Source organism: Crocuta crocuta, unplaced genomic scaffold (assembly GCF_008692635.1).
Source record: "Crocuta crocuta isolate KB4526 unplaced genomic scaffold, BGI_CrCroc_1.0 scaffold246, whole genome shotgun sequence".
NCBI classification, from domain to species: Eukaryota; Metazoa; Chordata; class Mammalia; order Carnivora; family Hyaenidae; genus Crocuta; species Crocuta crocuta.
The window spans coordinates 2,331,447-2,337,250 of NW_027531902.1; the positions used below are offsets into that span (position 1 = coordinate 2,331,447).

Consider the following 5,804-nt stretch of genomic DNA (forward strand, 5'->3'; position numbering starts at 1 on the left):
ATCTGTAACTTCAGCCAAGGTGACATGAGGGTAATCTCAAGGATGGCAAACACCAGAATGTAACTGTTGATTCAAAACCTGTAAAGCTGGGGCACCTGGGTGGCTTAGTCGGTTAAGCGTCCGACTTTTGCTTAGGTCATGATCTCGCGGTTTGTGGGTTCAAGCCCCGCGTCGGGCTCTGTGCTGACTGCCAGCTCAGAGACTGGAGCCTGTTTCAGAGTCTGTGACTCCCTCTCTCTCTGACCCTCCCCTGCTCACGCTGTATCTCTCTCTCCTAGAGATAAATAAATATATTAAAAAAAAAACTGTAAAGCTAATCAACTGTTTGGAGAAAGCCTGGATGAATAGAGATGGTGAGCAGAGGTGCAATCAGCCTATCATGGAAAATCTATGCCTAAGAAGCCAGAAGTTGAGAACACCTTCCCAAATACTGTGCAGGGGACAGGGGAAAAGGAGCCTTGGTCCAAGGACTTGAACTTTCAGGTGTCTGTGGCAATGATAAGTCATCTGTCTACCTCTTCTTATTCAGAGTTTGTGCTCTAAGTACAGAATTTGAATGACTTTGCTCCCTGTCTATAGGGATCTGCTGATATTAGGACCCATCTGATAGCTGGTTGCATTTATCATTAACCTGGAATACACTTTGTTGTTATTATTTTTTAAAGTAAGCTCCAGGCCCAACGTGGGTCTTGAACTCACAACCTTGGGATCGAGAGTCCTACACTCTACCAACTGAGCCAGCCAGACACCCTCAAAATGGAATACACTTTAATTCTGGCTATGCAGCAGTCTCTTTGAGCTTGAATTAACATGAGGCTACTCCTGAAATAAAGTTTGAGAGCAGAGTGACTTGTGCTGGCTCCATACCGCATGGCAGAGGACAGACCAGAGTTTATGCTGCCTGTGACAGGCTGGCTCTGAGAAGACAAGGGCTGACCTAAGCTCAGTTCTTTCTCTCAAGCACACTAGTGCTATAACTCATGTTCCGAGAAGATATTGAGTGACATAAAGATGAGAGGCTGGGAATGTGTTCCAGCTGGACGCATCCTTCTGCACGGCTTTGCCAGAGGAGCCACAAGTGCCACATTCTGATCCCTGGGGTGACAAACTTTCCCTGCAAAGGACCAGATAATGAACACATTAAACTTTGCTCATTGAGGAGACAAGTGAGCCCAGAAAGGGAATGCAGACCGGAGGGGCCAGACAAGAGCTATTGCCTCCTAGAACACTTGGGAGAACTCGGGTTACCAAAACTCAAGGTGGAGGTGGTGAAGGGCAAGATGAGACTTTCTGGAGAAAGCTAGGGGGAAAGTGCCCTTGGCCGGGAATGCAGTGAGCTCAGGTAATTAATTGATGGAAAATACCAAATCCAGGGGATCTCTGAGGCATCTTATAAAGGTCTCAAAGCTACACACTCACCCTTCAATGGATCTGTAACTGACCAATTCTGCTGGGTTCTGTCGGTGCTCTACGGATTATCTGGATAAAGGGATCTGCCCCCTACAGCTTGGAAACACATCTAAATTGTACCCCCAATGAATGAATGGACATCATTTTGAAACAAGATCCTTCAGCTACAATTGAATATCTAGATGGGGTGCCTGGGTGGCTCAGTCAGTTAAGCATACAACTCTTGATTTCAGCTTGGGTCATGACATCAAACTCTGTGTCAGGCTCTGTGCTGGGGGCATGAGCCTCTTTGGGATTCCCTTTCACCCTCCCTCTCTGCCCCTCCCCTGCTTATGTGCCCACCTTCTCCCTCTCTCTCAAAAATAAAATAAACATTAAAAAACAAAACAATTCAATATCTGTTTCCTTGATGGGGGAAACAAGACTTAATTAACCAGCTTTTCTGGGGTTAAGCATAGGGAAAGCCTACATATTTTTTTTTCAATGATAGATTTTTCATTATATATTTTATTCTTTGAAGTTTAAATCACTTTATTGTTTTTATTCTCTATGCTGTACTTTTTATCCCTGTGACTTATTCATTCCATAACTGGAAGCCTGTACCTCCTACTTCCCTTCACCCTTTTGCCCATTTCCCTACCTACCTCCCCTCTGAAATCTATAAATAAATTCTGCATTTAGAGCATGAAATCTGAGCAAGAAGAGGTAGGTAGATGATTTATCAAGTTCAGAATATGCAGATGAACATGTAAGTGTCATTGACCACAGGGTAAACCAGGATCATGAAGCATTTGGGGAGTTGGTGGCAGAAATGTAAATGGAACCCGGGTTCTGGGTTCTAATCTTCTGTAGTTACTCTACTGCCATGATTCTCAAATGCTGCAAATGGACAGGATGGGTGGAAGCAGTTTTTCAAGCTACGTAGTTTGAAAAAGCTCTTACCCCTCCTTACCCTCAGTTGACATCCACTGATCTACAATTCATCTTATGTTGCCTTGGATCTTTTTGACACCTCTTCAAATAAAATTTTAAAAGCCAAACCAAAGCAAAACAAACATGAGTTTTATAACTCAAGCTGGAGAATGGTTCTCCTTATTTAGAAGCAGGCAACAGAAGAGCCATACAGAACAGAATGATTCCTGAATCAGCAAACCCCACAAGTTTGGATGATGCAAAACCAAGAGACTGTGGCTGGGATCAGTCTCATTCACTGGCAAGAAGCCGCCCAATAAATCACAAGATAGAACCATTTTAAGGCCTCTCTCTTCTAAAATAGAAGAGGGGAGTGTGTCAGACTTGTATTTATTCCGAAACGAATGAAGACAAGTAAATTCTTTTAGAATTTCAATCTGTGGCAAGTAAGTAACTTGAACAAGATGACAAAACTATTCTCCATCAAATGAGGGTGAACTGAAGGTGTATTGCCCCTGCAAAACATGCTCGTATCAGCACCCCTCCTGCCAAGAGCAAAAGGTAACAGTGGGGCTTTAGTAGGGTAATAACATCAGGAAAACATTAAGAGGAACCTGGAGAAGACTAAGGCTTATCTTGGCATCAGCATTCTGGAAGTACCGTGGCTGTATCAGCATAGCTATTAAACACCTTATCTGAAATAATATGAAACTCAGAGTCATCAAGTAGAATCATGTGCATTTTAGAGTTTGAATGGACCCTAGAGAAGTTATCCAGATGGAGAAACTGAGTCCCTCCTCTCAACTCAAAGTATTCCCACTGAGTATCCCCATTGTCTGAATCCTCTAAACTGGGCTTCATGACCACAGGGACTGTATTTTTTTTTCATCTTTGAATTCCTAACGACTAGCATGTCACAAGTGTCCAATAATATTTGTCAAACCAAGCAGAAGAAGCAAAAGTGTAAATCCTAGGGAAATAGGAGACAAAAATATAGGGAGGAAAAATCCTTCTCTGATCTCTTCTTCGGGCATGGCAGGGCAAAATCAGCCAAAAAAGCAAAAGTGCATTTGACCTCAGTGTATGTCTCTTTTTAGGCGAACACCCCAAGTCACATTAGCATTTGCTAGACTGGCCAGTGCTATCACTTCTATCAATGCTACTATCAATGTGGCTTGCTTATTTTGTCTTATTTGAGTATTAGAACGAGTTCATTCACAATTAAGTCTCCTGCTTTAGTTATGGCAGAAACAAAAATGGGCAGACAAGTGATTTTCATTCAAGGATCTCAGACATGTTTCACTTTTGAAACCTGAGGTATTAAGGGAACGTCAAAACAGCATTGTTGGAAGTTAAAAGTATAGGTTATCTCCTCATGGAAAAAGATGAAATGTAATTCTACCTACATGATGATTACAATGGTTCATCAGACTTGGTAACTGCTGGTAAACAATCATATCTTTTCTGTATCTAAATTATTTGGTCTTTTCCTTGAAAAGACTGAAAATACTATGAACCCTTAATTTCAATGGCACAAAGAATAGTGCATTGCATATTTATAAGTCAGCCACAGGGCAAAGGGAAGCAATAAATAATTAAGTATTACGTTTTCTTAAGAAGTATTTTTTAAATATCTTTGTGCTTTTCCATTTTCTTTCCAAAGCCAAGTAACACTATGACATTTCAAACTAAAATAACTACACATGCAATTTTTATGTAGAGGCTACGATGACTTTTTTTAGAACCAAGTGCAATTAACCACACACAACATATTATTCATTGTCCTATGACCTTTGTTATTTAATTTCATACTCTGAAAATGTTTGTTTCTAAATTTAGTCAGGAAAATGAGGGACTGTCACGATTGCTGTGTTGTCTGTATATTACCATGGATTATATCTGGATGAATTTTCAAATGTGGATGTTAACAAAATATATATTGTTGGGGCCCCTGGGTGGCTCCATCAGTTGAGCGTCTGACTTTGGCTCAGGTCACGATCTCAGGCTTTGGGGGTTCAAGCCCCATGTCAGGCTCTGTGCTGACAGCTCAGAGCCTGAAGCCTGGTTCAGATTCTGTGTCTCCCTCTCTCTCTACTCCTCCCCTGTTCACATACACACACACACACACACACACACACACACACACACACNACACACACACACACACACACACACACTCTCAATCTCTCTCTCTCTCTCTCTCAAAAATTAATAAACATTAATAAAAATTGTTTGCCTACTTTGGCATGTGAAAGGTTTAACAAAGCCTGGTAATTTGGATTTACAGAGAGATTCCCTATCCAAGGACCAAAAAAAAAACATTCTAAGTAACTGCAAAGGACAGTGCCTGGTGGGGTCAAAGAGAGGAGCCCATCTATTGCTATTGGGACCAAAAGCCAGTGGCTGTTGATGTCCCTGAAACTCACCATTGCACCCTCTCACTGTCCCTCCTCTCCCATTGCCTCCAGAGACCGTGATGTGGCTGGTCTAGATATGGAGTAAAGAAAAAACATTATTTTTTTAAGTTATACAATCCCTTCTTTCAAACAAAAACAAAACCAAGAACACAACTTACACTAGACATGAGGCAACAATTAACTGCTGTGGCTGCTGTGTGGTTTTGGGAGTGGGAGTCAGACACACCTCAGTGGAACCAAGAGGTGCCTGGAATGGAATTTCAGAATCACTGCTCCAAGTGTGCCACCACCAGAAGTCAGGTCACCTTCCCTACTGCCCAGGCCGGAGCCACATGCGCGGTGGGTCAAGCTGTGCCCTGTGCTTGGTGCCCAGACAAGGGAGCTGCTGAGGACTAAAATCCAGGCCTTGTTCCCCTTGCCAGATCCAGCTCCCTGGCCCAGGGCTGGCTGCTTCTGCAAGGAGGAAAGAGTGCCTTTCATGTTTCATCTGCCTGAAGGGGACACAAAGTTTTAGCAGCTGGCAAGACCCAGGCCCAAGGCTGAGCTGTTTTTGAGAGAGCTTTTGCCCCCACTCCTGTCTTGATCTTTCAGGCCTGTGTGTCCTTGGGGTTGACTACCCCCACTAGGGTGAGGAGCCCCCAGATCAGCACCAAGTCCTGACCGTCAAGTCCTGAGTAGGAGGCCATCACTGTGAAGTAGGGGAGGAGGCTCCCTAACGGCCCCTGCCACCAGCACTGAGAAATGGGAGTGCCTAGGGCCCTTTTCTGCTTTGGGCTTGTTCCTGCTTCTCAGCTCCCTCTCCCTCCCTTCTTGCCACACCTTCACCCCAAAGGAAAAGAGTCATAAACCTTACCCACCTCCAAGGCTGTGGGGGCGTGGTTCATTTTTCCCTCTTTGGTGAATTTTAAGTGTGCTCAGAGGATTATGACTACCCTAAGGAATTCCTGAAATTTTTATTTTTATTTTCGGAGAGAAAGGTGTAGACTCAAGCCTTCCCTTGAGGTCCCCTACGCATCCTTTATATTCGCCTGGGTAACTTGGACCCCTCATGAAACAGGCCAGGCA

General features: G+C 43.5%; 1 non-coding gene across 1 annotated transcript; it reads right to left on the reverse strand.

Moving 5' to 3' along the window:
- Nucleotides 1-674: 674 nt before the first annotated feature.
- On the reverse strand, nt 675-747 carry TRNAE-CUC (transfer RNA glutamic acid (anticodon CUC)). The gene has a single exon. It is a non-coding gene; the product is annotated as a tRNA-Glu (tRNA).
- Between the last annotated feature and the right edge of the window lie 5,057 nt (nt 748-5,804).